The 18629-nt window shown below is 42.3% G+C and overlaps 1 pseudogene; it reads right to left on the bottom strand.

Annotated features, from left to right (window-relative positions):
• Positions 1–16446: 16446 nt before the first annotated feature.
• Positions 16447–17705, bottom strand: LOC147426363 (scarecrow-like protein 9; annotated as a pseudogene).
• Between the last annotated feature and the right edge of the window lie 924 nt (positions 17706–18629).

The raw sequence follows: 18629 nt of genomic DNA on the forward strand, positions 1-18629 counted from the left end.
TAGAGTCAGGTACAGAGCTTGTCCATCCAATAGGAAAAGGGTAAGAGTGATCGCCAATGAGAGGCGCACTCTAACTGGAACATTCAAGGGTTAGTTGGCTAAGCATGGGCGCCCGAGTGTGAATGGGCGAGCTCATATAAAAGTCACCTAAACCTAAAAATCACTCATTCTCTCATTTGTGCAATTGAAGAGTGCTCTTGCTCCATCTCCATCTTCTTCTTCATCCCCTTGTGTGTGTGTTTATGAGTGAGAGAGAGATATTAAATTTGACATCCCCTCTTATAGAACCATATATTGACCCAAAATAGATAAGACCTAAATCACAGTAGAAAATATATGAAGACAAAATCGACACAATCCAAATTTTTATAAATGAAGCTCGTACATCCAATTCTGGTAGGAGACTAATTGAGTCTCAGATTCCATGAGAGAATAGACCTATACCTGCCACCATCCAACACAAGCAGCCAGTTAGAACATAGGCATCCTTGATGGGAAGACATGTATCCAAATAGTCTATTCTGCTTGTTATTGCTGCCACATAGCCCTAAACCCCTTCACTCTCCTTATATGCATTTTGAGGGAGTTTTTCTTTGCTTCTCTAATAGGCATGATCCGTCTTTTAAAGTTATTTTCCACAATAATTTTGTTTGGCAAACTTTCCTCTACCATAATTTCAAGTGGTACACTGGTTGTTTTAGGTTTGATGATGAAGGCTGGTTTGCATCCTTCCGGAAAATCACGTATGGCGGAGGGACGTGGCTTTCCATTGCATCGGTAGCATCTCTTGCGAGTTTTTGGGCTCGCATTCTCAAAGGATGGTGTATCCCTCATAGTTTGTCTTCCGATAGATAACATCATGCCCTGTAGTACATTTATATAAACCAAATCTTGTCTATTAGTGGTCTATTCTAGATTCTAGTTTCTAAAAATAACTGGAAAAACCTCAGCTATACAACAACACTTTTATATTAACTATCTGTGAGATTTGGGCATCCTACCCTTTAATTTGAGAGAATGATAGCCTGAGAGGATAAAGAGAGAGATATAGAAAAAAAGGGGGTTTTTAAGAGAAAAAGCTAGAAGCAGATCTTGATTTTGGGGTTGTATAACGGATAAGATATATTTTGCCAAAATTTTGGCAGAGTTTCATTTGTACGTGGACCCATTTTTCTAAAAGTAGACCAGCCCTCTTTTGTAGGAGCCTCACATGAGGATTCTTGTTTGTAAAAAATAAATCTACAAGTACCTATTTAAATATGTACGTAATTTCCAAGATATGGTTATGTCAAACCTTTAAACCTTTAGACAGTCAATCAATCAATGATTGCCAAGCAAAACACATACAGTCAATCATTGTTTAAAAAAAACCTTTTTCTTATGCACATTGCTACGTTCTTCTCAACCATTATCTTACTATCTTTCAAATTTTGATAGCAGATAAAGTTAGACCATGGTATATCCAACGTCTTCTCATGTTTTTTTACCATAATATGCTACACCATGTTAACTACATTTTCATAACACACTTTTGTTTTCCATTTAGAGTGTATTCTATCCTATTGCAAGGCGAGTTAAGACCTAGTTTGGTCATTTTTTTTCTTATCAACCATGTATCCTGAGACAGCATTCTTTGTTTGCATATGGGATACCCCATGTTCCAAACCATGCAAGCAATATAGTGTTCCAGACTATGCAGACAGTGTTTATACCATGTTGATTTTCAAACATTCCCCCTTCTTATGCCTTTATACACATACTCCATAAGTATACATCACGTTATGTAGAGCAACTATATGCTCCCCGTTTCCCCATGTTTGCTTTACATTCTTCTATTGAATTGCAGAGAGTGTTTCTTTTATTAAAAAACAATTTCTTTTGTATAAAAAAGACTCCTTTTTACATGACAAGCATTAGCTATGTATACCTTGTTTATGTAAATCAATGAACTAAGTTTAAACTTTGCCATAATGTAACAGGATCCATATTACTGAAAGAATCATGAGTTTTCCTTATTGTGCCGTATTCCCAATGCTGTCAAAGACCCTCCCGATTGTGCTCCCGGATGATGAATGATTGTTCTTGCATTGGAATCGCCTCCTGAGATGTATGTGTGTGAGCCGCTTGTGTATGAACGACCAGGGAAGCACTCCTTCAAGTAAGCATGCATCGTTTTTGCAAAGCTGGAAGCGGAAATGAGTAGCGTTTCCCTACGATGTGTGTGTGTGTGTGTGAAAGAATGCTCAGGGTTTTGTGTTGGTGCACAGTAGGGTGTACTCTCCTCGCATGCCCTATGCATTTTTTTATATGCAGCCCGCTGCGAGGTCTTTACGGTGCCTCAGTGTTTTTGCCAGTAGTATGTGCCATGTTTGGGCTTGCCTTATTTGGTGCAGTTAATATTTGTCAAAGTGATAAGTTCCCTTATATGCAAGAGATATTTATTGAGTGAGATCGGATTCCGAGAGGGTAAAACATGAGAGCGAGGTTACAAAACCCAGGGTTGTGTATTCGATAGAGTTTGGGCTATAAGTGGTTTCAATCAAATTGGTGTTGCTCCCACATCTTACGGGATTAAGAGAGAGAGAGAGAGAGAGAGAGAGAGAGAGAGAGAGAGAGAGAGAGAGAGAGAGAGAGAGAGAAAGAGACTGAGCATTGCAATGGCACGACGACGGCGAGGCGGTTGAGCGCGGCACGACGGTAGCTCCCTCTTCTTCATGATAAGAAATCCTATACGAAGGAGAGCGTAGGGCGGTGAGTGACACATCCTTGCTCTCTTGAGCTTGCTGGATCAATCTGGTTGTGTGCTTTCAGCCATTTGTGGCTCGCACACAATGTACGGCAAGTCCCTTGCTCTGACACATGCGATAGATGCGCACATTTTTGGCGCCGCTGTTGGAGAAATGCCCTATACTAAGCTCAAATAGCACTATATGCTACTTTGTGGTGCAATGTGAAATGTAGGAAAGGTAGAGAAAGAAGGTGTGTGGCTTGTTTGAGAAGGATTTGTGAACTTTGTTTTTGCTGCAGTGTATTGTTTTTTGTTAATATGGTGTCAGATTTTTTGTTGTAAGGTACTGTTTTCTGTTGATAAGGTGTTAGCTTTAAGATATCAGATCTATAATGTTAGATTTGTAAGGTACAGTAAGTAGATTTTCTAGTTAATAAGTTGTTGTAGTACTGTGTTAGTGTGTAATAGTAGCTATGTTAGTTGTAAGTAGGTAGGTTAGAGGTGTGTGTGCTCGCGCGCGCGGCGCGACCGCGGTGACCTTATCCAAAAAAAAAAATCAAAGGTAGGACCAGGATTGGGAACATTCCCCAAGCCCAAGCCCAAGCCCATGCTCAGACTCAGGCCTCAATCACCTTTGGAATTACTTATTTTAGCCTCACATTTAAGTAAAAATCGACTCTTTTTAGGACCATCGAAGGTTCGAGTAACCGAACGCTGTGCTATAAAGCACACCACGACCCCCTGAGAGATACGCTCATTTTGAGCTATCACATATCTAATCTAAAATGGATCTTAAAAAGACATTAAAAAACATCAAAAAACGAGTGAAAATGTGGTGCAAAACGCCCAAAAAATCAAGCGGTTAATCTTCGAGGGTATTTGCCGACGCTTGTAGGGTGCCAAAGGCACATGCATCTGCGCTCTAGTCATGTGCTAGAGGCTGAGCAACTAACGAGATTTTTGACTTACGCGAGTTCTCAATACCCACCTTACCTTAGGTTCCAGGCCCTCATCAACGGGAACCCAAGGTAGTACCACTCAGGACCCGCATATAGCGTCTAGTGACTCTTCCTCTGACTACGACATCATCGAGGGTTACCCAATGCCTAATCCTGATATCTAAAGACAAGACATGCATGCCATGGGCCCACGGTCTGGGCCGAGTGTGCTTAGCCGCTTGAAGGAAACCTTTAGTAGAGCCACGCGCTTTGAACATGGAGCTAACGATGTAAATGAGGGAGGTGGGGAAGTAAATTCTCCATTCATGACCAACGTAGACCCCATGCTCTTGGAGAGTGTGTACATGAATACTCCATTCACTGCACCCCCTGACTCTTCAGAGCTATTCCCGTACGAGGTTATATTACCTGATGGTAGAAGCCATGTCGAAGTGCAAGAGGTTGAGCGATATATCATTGCGGCTAGGAAAAAGGAAATCGAAAGCTTACACAAGGTGGAGCAACAAAGATAGTTAAGTGACTTAAAGTCATGGGAAAGTGGGCATACTCACTTCTTGTTGGAAAGAATGTTTACGGAGGGACTACCTGATCCTATCGAAGAAATGGAGATCCCATCTTCCCCACGTCAAGGGACTAAAGCCCAAAAGGTGCCGTTAAATATTGCCAAATTGATGGATTTCATGGCTTCAAAAGTCAAACCCACCATCATGTCCAAACTATATGGAGACCCTGAGCTATTCTTAGCTCTTTGAGCTTTCCTCAATGGAGAACTGAAGGTTGGGCTACCACAATTTTCACAAACGGATGGAGCTAGGGAGATACCAGTAGAGGAGGAACACTTAGATCCACAACCCAACCTAGATGAGAACCTTGTCGTAGAAATACCTCTTAACAAGTTGGGACAATACTTTGAGGGAGATGAATCCAATACAACAATACTAATCACTACCAAGGGATTAACTATGAAGGGAATCCTTGATGGTGGCGCTGGGGTTAGCATTGTGACTAAAAAATTGCTGGGAAACTATGGGAAGACCTCACCTTGGGACCACAACCATAGTAGTAAAGATGGCCAGTGGGTCTATTGTTAAACCTATTGGGATGCTAGAAGATCTCAAGATCAAGGTCTTTAACATAAAACAAGAAAAACCTTCATTGTTATGGATTTCTCCAAGCACACTATGGCATCTGAGATGATCTTAGGACGTCCTTTGATGAGGGAAGCAAAAAAGGTGCATGACTGGTATAAAAACGTGTCTACTTGCATTTCCAAGATTCTGTCATTCAAGTGGATCTTGTAACTGGTCAAGCACTTTCTCTAGGAAACAGGTTTATAATTGATCATAGATCTAACACCACAGTTCACTCTGCACGATTGCAGTATTCTTATAGATATAAAGTGGACATTGATGTTGGGGAAGATTCTCCTTATATGGATGTTCTACCTCGGACAATGTGGATTGGGTCCACTTAGCACCAACCATAGACACTTGGAAAAACAGGGGGACGACGTGGGTAGCACTTGAGGGGGATGAAATGCCACCACTCGTACCCTTAAATATGCTAGAAGCAATGCATATAGCTTCTGATGACCTACAAGATAAAGGTTTGACTGGAATTGGAACTAGTAGCCTCTCACAAGACTATAGCCCACACGATTTGGGGTCAAAATCATCAATTGAAATTGACTCTAAGAATGAAGAATGTGAGTTAAAGCTTAGTGCAAATGTGGGGACAAACCATCCAGGGTCCAGTGGTACCCTAGATGACAATCTATCCAAGGGAGCAGAAGACACAAGTAGCGATTCATCTAGTGACTCTTCACTAGAGATTGGCCGTAATAAAAAATTAGACAAGAAGAGTAAGAGACATAAGAGGCGACGATATTGAGCAAATGTGCGTGCTAAAATAAATGAAAAGAAATCTACCACAGAGGCCAACCTAGAAGTTATACATGCATTCCATATTGAACCAGAGGATGATTGGTTGGACTCTGACACACCTCTATGATAGCCTATTGAGCTAAATAGCGCCTATGGAAAAGTGCTATATAACGCCTTATTGGACACGGGTGCTAAGTATAATTTGCTATCATATGGGGTGTAATGTCAGTTGGGAAAGCCACCTCTATCTGAGAGTACTATCCAAGTCAAGGGTATCAACAAGAAAAAAACTACGGTTTTTGGAATCTGGCACGCTTCTGTCAGTTATGAAAATGGGGTTGTAACTCAAGACTTTTTGGTCACACCTGCTAGAACTATGGAGGGTAATATAAACTTAGGACGCATGTGGATGATAGCCACCAAATGCACTATTGATTGGGGGACCGGGGGTGTCACAACGCAGGAACCAACTCTTAGCCCAGCCACTCAAGCCATATTCCCTGAGATATTGCCTCTTAAAGAAATAAAACCCAAAACATTGCATGACCAAGAGGTTCAACCATATGTCCCCATAGCCCAACTCTCTAGAGCTTTAACTGTTGTAGTTGAAATAAAGCTTGAGACACACAAGAACCATCCTAATATAACAAAGAAAACATACAAGTGGGTCCCTAAAGATTCTTTAGTGACTATATCTAGTGCTAAAAGACAGGATCCTGGTAAGAGACATCCCACTCGCCCCAAGAAATGTAAAGAAACATTGCGTTGGATTCCTTAAAAACTATTGGAAGCCCAAAGTTAATATGAAGGAAAGGATTAAATCTGGGTGCCAAAATGTAAATTGTGCTCTTACTTGTCACTTGGCCCATGTGAGCCCAATCCTATAGCTCCAAAATGAATTGGAGATCGTGGAAAGAAAAAAATCACGGAATGCTACATACCCACTCCAGAGCTAGTTTGGGTACCGAAGAAAGAGCGATTTGTTCCACCTAGCTCAGGAACAGGTAAGTCAAATGAAGCTTCTTGCTCTTCATGTAGTTCCTATACGAAAATAGAAGCGTCGACACAACCTCCACCTACCATTGTACATATCCATACAAACAAGGAAGAGTTTGCACCTCTCGTTGTAAGTTCACCACCTACAACAACGTTGCAAATAAAATCGTGGGAGAGTACCTTACCACCCTTGCAACTAGATGAAATGCATAGGGTAGTCCAAAACTATTGGTTAAAGCCTAAACACCCATAACAACTTGGGAAAATTGGTTTCAAGAGGTGACGACATCATTCCAAAAGGTATGATCTACCCAAGGAAGGAGAGAGTGCTTGCTGAAATCCATCATTCACTTGCTTCCCTCTCAACCTTCCTCCCTGACCTCTCAATCTCCAATTTGAGGGAATGTATACAAAAGGTCTTATACTCACAAAAACAAGATAAAAATGTAAAAGAGCAAGAGCCACCAAACAATAATCTGGAAACTTACAAGTTCTATACATAACACAAAATCATAAAAACACATTATGAACAAGAACATGACCCTTGTAATATTTGCACTTTAACTATCATCTATCTGTGTGTACATATATGGCTAGTACGCTAGAGTCATCTACTCCCGCTTTGGGTGAGAGGTACCCTCTTCATTTTGCAGAAGTGTTTCACATAGTCTACCCGGTGCTTGCATGTGAATGGGATTTGGTAGGTACGCTAGCATGTGAGAGGAATTTCAAGGAATTAGAATGGTTGATACGTCTCTTGACCACAATTGATCCATACTTAGTAGAGGACGTCGCCCCGATTGCGCAAGACTACCCTCTTGATCAAGATGACTATAGGCGTCTAGTGACATTCTTAGTAAACATTGGTGCCTCTAATAATGAAGACAATTTACATGATTACACGGATGCCAGATATGGTCTCGCGGATGATGACTTTGTTTTTCTTGACGACGAGGATAGGGGTTTAGCCTTAGGGTTCCCCCCAATCTCTACAGTATCCTATTCCCTTGACTCTCTAGGGGGAGTGCATATAATTAGGTTAGTGTTCCTTATGTTGTTTAATTGTGTTCAATAAGGGTTGGTACCTCTTTTCATTGATGTGCCTCTTAGAGATATTCTTTGTGTTTCCTAGTGTTGTGTACAGGAATGTATTGCTGTTGTTAGGATTTGGACCTTCATGGAATATTTCTTTCGTTTACTCTTCAAATTAAGCGTGATCATCAACACAAATAGGTGTTTCTTGTCCATTAACATTATCCCTTATCTTTTTTGCATCCATGTTTGTCTGCTTTAATTGTGATTGGTAGCATAATATTTATCACAATTGATTAATATCAAACATTAAATTCAATGTAATTTTTTGTCATAATCACTTGTCTAGGTTTAAAAATCAAGCAGTCCGACTAAGCTAGTTTGACCAAGTTAGACGTTAGAGATCTTCTCTTAATACCATGGGGAATGCCTTCCTAATAATCAATGGCTACTTTAGGTTCTTAATCTGATTTAGGAAGCATTGTGTACAATGTACTAGGGCTTTCTAGTGGGCTTAGTCCCTATTGACCTTTAGCTTAAGTATTATAAAGGGAGTTTAATTATGTGATGAGCTTGGGGAGGGTAACAATGTTATATAACTCCCCAAAGTTACAAAATTAAAATGTTAAAAACGAACAAACGAAAAAATCAAAGTGTCACAATGTAAAATCTTAAGTGAAAAGAGAAATCTCATCTTGATTTAGTACTTCAGTCACATGTATCGCCTATGATAGTAGAGCCCTAGAGGTTCCTAGTATGGGCGCTTTTCCTAAAAAAGAAAAGAACCCAAGGCATACAAAATAAGCACACACATCAAAATTGAATCAATGTGAAAAGACTTTGGGGGGTCAATGAAAAGGAAATAAGTCAAGCGATGATTTCATGAGCAATTCCTTTTATTGTATCTTAACTACAAGGTCTTCTAGGTATAGCCTCTAGTCAGCCCTCGGACATGAAATACTTGGCTCTCGCTATTAAAAAACTTAATTGACCAGAGAAAATTGAGAGCTTGTCCATGGTATTAATAGTTGATCTCTCGTATCTCACTACAAGAGGCTATTCATATTAGCGACGCTCACACAGCGACGCTCAAAAAAAATATTCCCGGCGTCGCTATGAGCGTCGCAAATTTACTTGTAAATTTGCGACGCTCATAGCGACGCCGGCTGGGCTAAAAAAAATAATAGAGAGCGCCCAAAAACTCAGATCTCAGATCTGAGTTTTTTGGCGCCCTCAAGCAAGGAGCAGGTAACGCTCTCCCTCTCTCTCTCTCTCTCTCTCTCTCTCTCTCTCTCTCTCTCTCTTTCTTCTCCACACACACACACACACACACACACACACGAGGAGAGGAAGGAGAGCCAGGTATGCTCCTTCCCTCTCCTCACTCTCATGTTCCCTTCCCCTCTTTCTCTCTCCCTCTCTCTCTCTCTCACACACACACACACACACACATAGTGTTTTTGAGAGAGAGAGAGAGAGAGAGAGAGAGAGAGAGAGAGAGAGAGAGAGAGAAAGAGTACAAACATAAACAAAAACGCACACACACATACATAAACAAAGAATGCACACACACATTGAGAGAGGAAAAGAGAGAGAGAGCATGCATAAACAAAATACGCACACATTGAGAGAGGAAAAGAGAGAGAGAACATGCATAAACAAAAAACGCACACATTGAGAGAGGAAAAGAGAAAGAAAACATGCATAAACAAAAAAACGCACACACATTGAGAGAGAAAGAGAGAGAAACTAATTTAACGTCGTAGGAAACTAATTAAAATTAAAAGACCTAAAGATCTAGCCGACGAGGAGTTGAACTCAAGACCTATTATTCAAGAGGGAAATGGCATAACCAATCTATCATACTTGGCATGGGTGATAGAAAAGTTATACCATTTATCTCTTTTTATTGGCACACACATCCACACACGCACACACACACAAGAAGAAGAGAGTTATAACGTCATAGGAAACTATCCTAAAAGACGTTAAAGATTAGGTTAGATGTAGACTTACGTTAAATTATATTTAGGTTTATTTAAGTTAAATTAGATTAGATTTAGGTTTATTTTTAGTTAGATTTACGTTTATTTACGCTAGATTTAGATTTACACTATATTAGATTAGATTTAGGTCTCCATAGACTGCGATGCCTGCATGAAGCGGGTGAAGAAAGCCCTCAATGGAATATAGGGTATTGCTGCCTTCACTCATGGTGGGCTCCGTCCATCCAAAAGTACTGGTGAAATGTCTTCAGAAGATAGGGAAGAAGGTGGATCTTCAGGGTGGCAAGAGTCACTACATCCCCGACAATGACCATCTAGACAACCTCTAATCATTCAACAGCAACTTCAAAGTTAGTAACAAGAGCAAGAACGGTCCAAAGGGCCAATTGTTGTCGTCAGATGTGGATGGAGATGAGGCAGCGTCACCGCCGGAAGTTAACTCTCACATCTTTAGTGATGAGAATGCCAACTCTTGCCGAGTTATGTGAAAAATAATGTTGTAAATCAGTTTTAAGGTTCTTATAATCCCTGTTAGTTTAGTTCTTTGTTTTTAATATAACATAATTTACGTTAGATTTAGATTTATGTTATATTAGATTAAACTTAGGTTTATTTAGGTTTACCCACACACACACACACACACACACACACACACACACACACACACACAAGAAGAAGAGAGTTTTAACGTCGTAGGAAACTATCCCAAAAGACGTTAAAGATTAGGTTAGATGTAGACTTATGTTAAATTAGATTTAGGTTTATTTTTAGTTAGATTTACGTTTATTTAGATTTACGCTTATTTACGTTAGATCGAGTCCACGCAAGAATTACTTACGGTTTAGGGTGTAGAGTTAGACAAACAGTGAAAAGATCTACTGTGAAAAGATGTTAAGATGCTGTGAAGTGCTACAGCTAGAGAAGAGGCAAAGGGGTTTTGTCCACTACATGCAGTATCATGTAGACGTGGGTCTGTAGATTTCTTGTACCCACAAATATAGGTATTGACCAATAAAGACGAGATTATAACCCGGTGGTTCTGATCTCCGTGCACCTCTAGACCGAGGTGTGCGGGGATTGGACATGACTAGAGAATGTGAGGTAGAGAGAGAGAGAGAGAGAGAGAGAGAGAGAGAGAGAGAGATAATACGAAGAATGCCAATAGAATATTAAATTTGTTGTCCAGGTTATAAGATTTTTATCCTCATTATGAGTAGTGACAAGGATGTGGGACTGTCCAACCGAAACACCTATCTCTCAACAAGGGTCTTATGTCCTTGTAATCAATGCAAGCATGCTGTGCGATGGACAAGACGTGTTTCTTTGCAGCACGTTCGCGAATTTGGCGAGTTCGATCCATCTATTATAGATCAAGTTGTTGCCAATTATAACTCATCGGACTCTAACGCTGGCCAACAAGCAGCAATCTTGCAACCCAATAGACGTGTTCGCAGGCGCTTTGGTCAAGCAGCATATGTGAGGCCACAAGATGTAGCCTCTGACAGCTCGGGGGATGATCATGCAGAGCACATTCCCAACGAGGCAATGTTTGAGCCCGAGATTGATCCATTTGGTCAAAGATCAACATCTTACAGTGTATGGCCCGTTGTCATCGTCAACTACAACATTCCCCCGTGGTTGACTACGAAGAAGGGGCACCTATGGCTAAGCTTGATTGTGCCAGGGCGATATAAAGTGGAGAATATGGATGTGTATCTTCGTCCACTATTGGAAGAGCTACAACAATTGTGGATTGGCATAGAGGTGGTGGATATGAGCCGACACACAAGACGACTGAATGCTTTGATCAGAGGCATTCTAATGTGGACCATGCATGACTATCCCGGGCTAACAGAATGCTCAGGTGATCTATTGACACTCCTCACTCAGACACTGTAAATCTTGTTTTTTCCCATAGTTGATCTATTATCATGTGTATACATGCAGGGCTGCAAACAAGCGGGTACAGAGCATGTGTCACATGTGGACCTAGACTGAATGCACGTAGGGAGCCCTCACTGAAGAAGAAAATCTACGAAGGTCATCAAGCGTATCTTCTAGAGAATCATGTGTTATGCGACGGCTTTTTGGGAAGAGAGCCACCAAGGATGTCTGCACAAGCATGGTTAGAGCAGAAGGAGATGTGCGATGACGGATTGCCTCCAGGGATGAAGAGAGTATCTCTATGGTACGAGTTACCATACTGGCCCCGACTCATGATCAATCACTTGCTCGATCCAATGCACATATTCAAGAATGTGGGTAATCTACTATGGGACCATCTGACCGGCAAGAAAGATACTTTGGGAGCCAGAGTTGACCTTAGAAATGTGGATCGTATGGAGCAATATTGGCCGCAACCAGCGTCTGATGGATCGATAAAACTCCCTAAAGCACCATGGATTTTCACAGGAGCCCAAGAACGCAAAGTAAAAGAGACCATTCGATCTTTGCGGATCCCCACTGGCGTAATGCACTCGCTCCAAACGTGTTTTACTAAAGAAGGAAAGCTTACCGGTTTGAAGTCACACAATTGGCATAAAATGTGTCAGGTACGTTCATAGTGGACTTTAATATCATTGCATAAAATGTGGACTTTAATATCATTGCTGCACATACTTTACAGTTTATTTTACCGGTTGCCATTGAGGGATGTTTGTCTCTCGACATCCGTAACACAATCTACAAACTTGCAAAGCTAGTGCAATGGATCTCACAAAAGGAGATCAACGTAGACTCCATACCATTCGCCAAACTAAATGCTGTGGAGCTTGTGTGCATGTTTGAGAAACATTTTCCTACTACCATGCTCCATTCAGGTGCATCTTCTTGTTCACATAGTTGATGAGGTGGAAATAGCTGGCACAGTTCATTCCAGATGGATGTTCTTCTTAGAACGTTTCATGAAAACGCTTAAGGGATATGTGCGTCAAAAGGCACGTCCGGAGGGTAGCATGGCAGAAGGTTGGTTGGTATCAGAGTCCCTAGTGTACATTGGAGAGTGGCTAGACGGATTTGATAAAGCCCGGGACACGCTATGGCTCTATATAGATATAGGAAGTTATGCTGAGTTATGCGAGGATGAGAGAGAGATCTCTTAAAGCCACAAATATTGTATTTGAACAATTTTGCTCCATGTTGTAAAAGCTCTGGCTCTCTAAGTACCTTCCATGGTGTATAACGCTCTTTTCTACTCGCGCTCACATCTTTTGATTGAAAATACTGAGATTTCGACTTGCCTCTTCTATCACTCAATTCATTGCGTCATTGTATTTATATGCGTCATTACGTCATTGTATTTAATGGTCTTTGCGTCATTGTCTATTCTATTCATTCAATATTAAGTTTAAATATTCGTGTGTTTAATGCAGGTATGGATGATGAGGAGTTTCTTTCTTCTTTGTCACCGGAGCAGAGACAGTGGTACGTGGAGCATCATCGCTCTGGCGCATCATCGCGCGTTCCTACTCCATCCGCATCTCCCTCTCTTTCGGAGCATTCGGCGCGCTCCGAAGCTTCGGCGTCGACGAGACGATCTTCACACTCGTCTAGACACCGGCGCTCTAGTGGTGGCGGTGGCGGTTGTTGTGGGGATTCCACCGTCGATGCCTCCACACCGCCTCGTGTTCGACGAGGCTCTTTACCCTCCCCTTCTTTGCCCGCCCCCACACCAGCCACAGCATCGCCATCTACGCCAGGTTTTGCGCGGCTGATTGTTCCTAGCAGCTACACACCTCTACCTACTCCGCCAGGAGCCACCCCACTCGACACTCCTCGCTTCGAGGCCCAGACGCCGGTGGAGACACCTGACGTCCGTACCCCCATCGACACGCCGCTAGAGACCCCTGTCGGGACACCCAGGTTCACGCGTCACCGGCCAGAGGGCTTGCCTTACTCCGTCGACTTCAGCGGCGGCATCATCATGGATGATGACGGCAAGAAGGTGATCTCGCGCATGCGTGGTCTTTCCTCTCAGCTGTTTAGACACTACATACTAAACAAATGGAGTGAAGTACCAAGTGATTTAAAAAACAGAGTCATCAGCATACTTCATGATGAGTTTCCCGTTCCAACACGGGATCAGTGCTTCAATGAAGACCTGATGAAGATTCGAATGCGCGAATACTGCAAACACAAGCGTTCCGAAGTGCAAAAAGCAATCAAGCATGGGTGGAATAGGCCAGATTGGCTGGCCAAAGAAGATTGGAAGAATGCGAAGAAAGCAGCGCGCGAGAATCCCGACAAGTGGAAGCAACAAAAGGATGCAGCCAGAGCGCGAGTAGAGGCAGGGAGCTCGCACCACTTGGGGAGCGGTGGATGGGCATCATTTGAGGCCGATTTTGTAAGTGTTTTCGCATTGCTCTGTATGTTCGATAGTTTAGGGTTTATGAGTTTTTTAATTCTAACATAATGAAATCTTTGTATGTTTTGACAGTGGTCGATGACAGGACGTGATCCCACACCGTACGAGCGCGAGTACGCAGGCAGGAAGGGCTTAAATGCCCTGATGGACATTCTCAGTTCTCGCGGCGGCATGGTTAGTATTAGGGTTTACTCTTTTCTATTTTTTGTATTGTTTTATAAATGTCGTTATATGTTTATACTTACTGAAAGCTGTCTTATTGTCTTTTTTTGCAGAATCCGACAGATACGCCGCTTGGACGCGATGAGACGTCTGACTAAACGACGTCACTTTAGCCGTAGCTAGATAGCATTAGTTTAGGGTTTCTCATAGCTTATGTATCATGAGACGGATTTTATACGTCTTTTTGAACCATGTATATTATTACATTTGTCACCGCAGTTCATTTTGCCAATCAATTCTTTATGCCTATGATGTTGTACAATTGTCATTATTACATTTGCCAATCAATTCATTTTGCCTATGATGTGTACAATTGTCAATTTTACGCTTGTCAATTTTGCAAACAATGCGTCTTGTGGGTGACTATTTTGGGTCTATTATCTACCCTTGCACTTTTTTTAAAAAGTGAATCAAGTACAATATGGTTGATGGGTGGCAGGGCATTCAATGCCCTGTCACCAAAAAAAATTTCTCTCGGGCGTCGCTATAACCGTCGCTATTTATGGCTCTGGAGCGTCGCTATAAGCGTCGCTATAGACTTCTGTGTAAACGTCGATATAACCGTCGCTATGAGCGTCGCTATGAGCGTCTCTATATAGCGACGCTATTAGCGACGTCGGGGGTTATAAAAACCCAGTGTATTTCCGTCGCTAACAGCGTCACAAGAGCACACAACCTCTCGTAGTGCCTTTCGATAGTTAAATTAGTGACCTCAGACTTGTTTAGTTTTTGACCTTTACAACTATTTATGCGTTTGATTATATTACAATTTAATGTTTATTGCTGATAAATGGTTTAAAATTCTATTACCAATCAATTTGTCTACCTACAATTGCGTATGCTTTTTAATTGTATATGAGAATGCAATTACTGTGCCAATGTTGTTTGATTTTGCAGTGACTAAACAAGGCTAAGAACATTCATCTCAAATGCTCTTCTACCTCGATGAACGAGCTTCAACTCAATAGCTTCCGAGGGCGAAATCTACATCAGGAAGGGGGGCATGTTAACCCTCATGGACACTCTATCACCTACGATAGACACCGTATTATTTATTTTGTAGATTCAGGGACCGGGCTTGTCGGTCCAATAGGAAAAGGGTAAGAGTGATCGCGGATGAGAGGCGCACTCTAAGTGGAGCATTCAAGGGTTAGTTGGCTAAGCATGGGCGCCCAAGTGTAAATGGGCGAGCTCATAACCTAAAAATCACTCATTCTCTCATTTATGCAATTGAAGAATGCTCTTGTTCCATCTCCATCTTCTTCTTCATCTCCTTGTGTGTGTGTATGCGTGAGAGAGAGAGAGAGAGAGTGATCGAGCATTGCAACGGCACGGCAACAGCAAGGCGGTTGAGTGCAACACAATGGTAGCTCCCTCTTCTTCGTGGTAGGGAATCCTCCATGAATGCGAGCGTAGGGTGGTGAGTGACACACCCTTGCTCTCTTAAGCTTGCTAGATCAATTTGTGTGCTTGCAACCATTTGTGGCTCGCACAATGTACGGCAAGTCCCTTGCTTTGACACGTGCGAGAGATGCATACATGGGCTTCAAAATTCTTTACACAGACATGCTGGTCTCAATCATAGAAGTATCGTGACTATGTAACCAAATATTTTAGCTACCTTGTCTTGGCACTTGAAGAAGAATCATTTAAAAGTGCACTTATTGTATCAATGCATGATGACTTCCAAGGGAGGAACAATAGAAATCGATATCTAACTAGAGCTCCTTCTAAGCAATGTAAACCCAAACCATTAAGAGAGAAGATAGGCATTAAATACTATTGAAGCTGGTAGCTCCCATGGTGAGAAGGCCTGCATAATACGACCTGCCAACCCAAGAGCATCCATATGTTTAAGGGATGGAGCAAGCTAAAGTCTTTGTGGTAGCTTTTCATTACAGCTTTTACTCTGGACAACACACTAGGAATGATGGGCTATTACTGAAAGCCGGCTCTTTTGAGTCGTGCCTGCCACTGCCCACCCTCTCCAAACCCTCACATGCCACAACATTCGGAATGGCCCGCCCCATCACCTCTCTTTCAAACATTACTCTCTCAAGTGTATCGCTGGTGTGAATGGTATCAAACTAGTAACAATGCAAACTCGTTGCACACAGTCACTATGGCTGCACGAACACCACTGTGTGCAGGTTTGTGTATGCAGCTGTGTGTGTGTTTGTGTGCTCATGTGCTAGAATACGTATGTAAGTGTGTGTTGCGTGTATGCACAAGAGATGACTACCAACTAGCAGTTGAGTTAACTGCCAGTTGTGAAAGCACACCGTGATTTAACAACAGCCCAGGAGATAGCACTCTCATCGTGGAGATGTCACAGCGTGTTGAATGAGTTGACCACTAGCACCTCATCTGCTAAGATGTGCAAACAAGAAGGTTCTATGTGTTCCCACTTACTAATTGAGATAACATAAGGAACATGGTAGGTTTTGGCATACTACATTAGTCGTCACCAACCAGTCCCCTCTATCGTAGCATCTGAGTTGATCTTAGGTAGCTTGTTCGGGAGCTCAATACCTATAATACGATAGAAAAGGGGTCCTCCCTTGTGATGTACGCGTGCACATATGAGGCAAGGCCATTGCAATCCATAGAATATGCCACATTCCACAATGTGAACACGGGAAGCACCACTAACAACCTTGAGGATGTATTGACTGGAAAAATAATATGCAATACCTCAAACACTAACTTGTGTGCCTTGAGCAATGATGTGTTACCTATGGATCCATAGAGCGTGCTTCCCATGCCACTCATGCGGGCGACCAATGCCTCTAGTTATTTATTAGAGCCAATGGGAGCATTCCAAGTGGAGCTACTCTCGATCTTGTAATCGCTCCTATCCCCTCATCATTATATCACACGGGCATGCTCAAATGGGAGCAATGGTGGAGGAGGAAAACGTGCTCAGATTCGACGATTCCCCAAATTTACTAGTCTCAACCGTAGATCCCATTTGAAGCCGCCCATGCAAGATAGTGTGGAGCCCCCCCGCCCCCCCGCCCCCCCCCCCTCTCTCTGTGTGTCTCTCTCTCTCTCTCTCTCTCTCTCTCCCCCCATCCAACAAAACCCCTCAGAATTCTTCCAATTTATACACTGTTGTGTTCAATTCTGCTAGCATGTCTACTTGCGCCAATGCTTCTAAGATGCTCAACTCGCCTTTAAAACTAATAAATCTAAAGAGTTTTATGCAAGGTAAAAGATGGTAGATTACATAATAAAAAATTGGACCAAACCAAAGATCAAACACTTAGAATAGATACATAGTTTTTTTTAAAACTTAGATAAATAGAATAGGTTGATAAAGGTAAAATGCAAAAAACAGTAAAATAGCTTGCTAACGTACATATATAGATGCACTTAGATATGGAAACAATCCAATAGATCATAGAGGGGTTTTAGTATATATCATTCAAAGTGTAGAAGGGTATGAGAGGCAGCGTCTATTGGAGTGAGTGCAAAAATATGAAAGACTTGAATAGGGTGTATACCTGAGTACATAATGTGTGCTTGAGAATGTGTGTGTGTGGTATGTGTGTGTGTGTGTGTGTGTGGGAGAGAGAGAAACAGGGAGAGGAGGTCAACGTGCTTGCAGACTGTCGACAGGTAGTTTTGCGAGGAGGGGTTGATGATTTCATGAGAGAGAGAGAGAGAGAGAGAGAGAAAGAGAAAGAAAAGAGGAGGACGAGGTGGTCGCGAGCGCTACTGCAGCTTGATGGGATCACAATGTCACCGCCACCTTCAATCACCCGCATTATGTTCTTCATGCCAACTGTTGCAAGACAAAAGGATGGTGAAGAAAGGAAGGGCCTATTTAAGCAAAGATGGAGGCTTGCAGGTGCAAGCTTGTAGCCGGCAAGTGAGAGTTGCAGTTGCCTAATTGAGAGATCCGTGCACAACTGCAACACCATAGGCAAGGGTTTGCAATGGGTTGTATAACAATAAAGGCAGAATAGTTGTGGTGGAAATATAGCTACAAATGATGAGCCCATTTTACGAGAGCCATGACGCAAAGTTGCAAGCAGTACAAGCAAGTTTCAAGAACATAGAATCGCTACTTTGCATATAATATCGATCGTGTTTGCTGCTACGTAGGCTCGAGTTTAGCTCAGTTGTGCCCCCAAATCCCTCCGCTAGCTACATATCCTCCTTTGTTTCTTCCTCGATTGGAATGAGCAAGCGCGCAGGGCTTGGCCAGCATAGTCAGAGCCCCTCCCCACTTCAATCAATGTGGATGTAGGCTAGCCTCCAAACAAACCGACTTGCAAGGCTTCGCGCACAAACTCTTTACTTGAGCGGTGCAGCTTCTTGGGTGCTCTAATCTATGTAGTACTCTTGATGTAATAAGAAGAGGAAGACTTTGTCGAGGTGCTTTTTTTTTAGGAAGGGATAAGCAAACAGGGCAAGGACAAAGATGTAGAAGAT

The sequence above is a fragment of the Adiantum capillus-veneris genome, chromosome 24 (assembly GCF_014529385.1).
Source record: "Adiantum capillus-veneris isolate H3 chromosome 24, ASM1452938v2, whole genome shotgun sequence".
Classification (NCBI taxonomy): Eukaryota; Viridiplantae; Streptophyta; class Polypodiopsida; order Polypodiales; family Pteridaceae; genus Adiantum; species Adiantum capillus-veneris.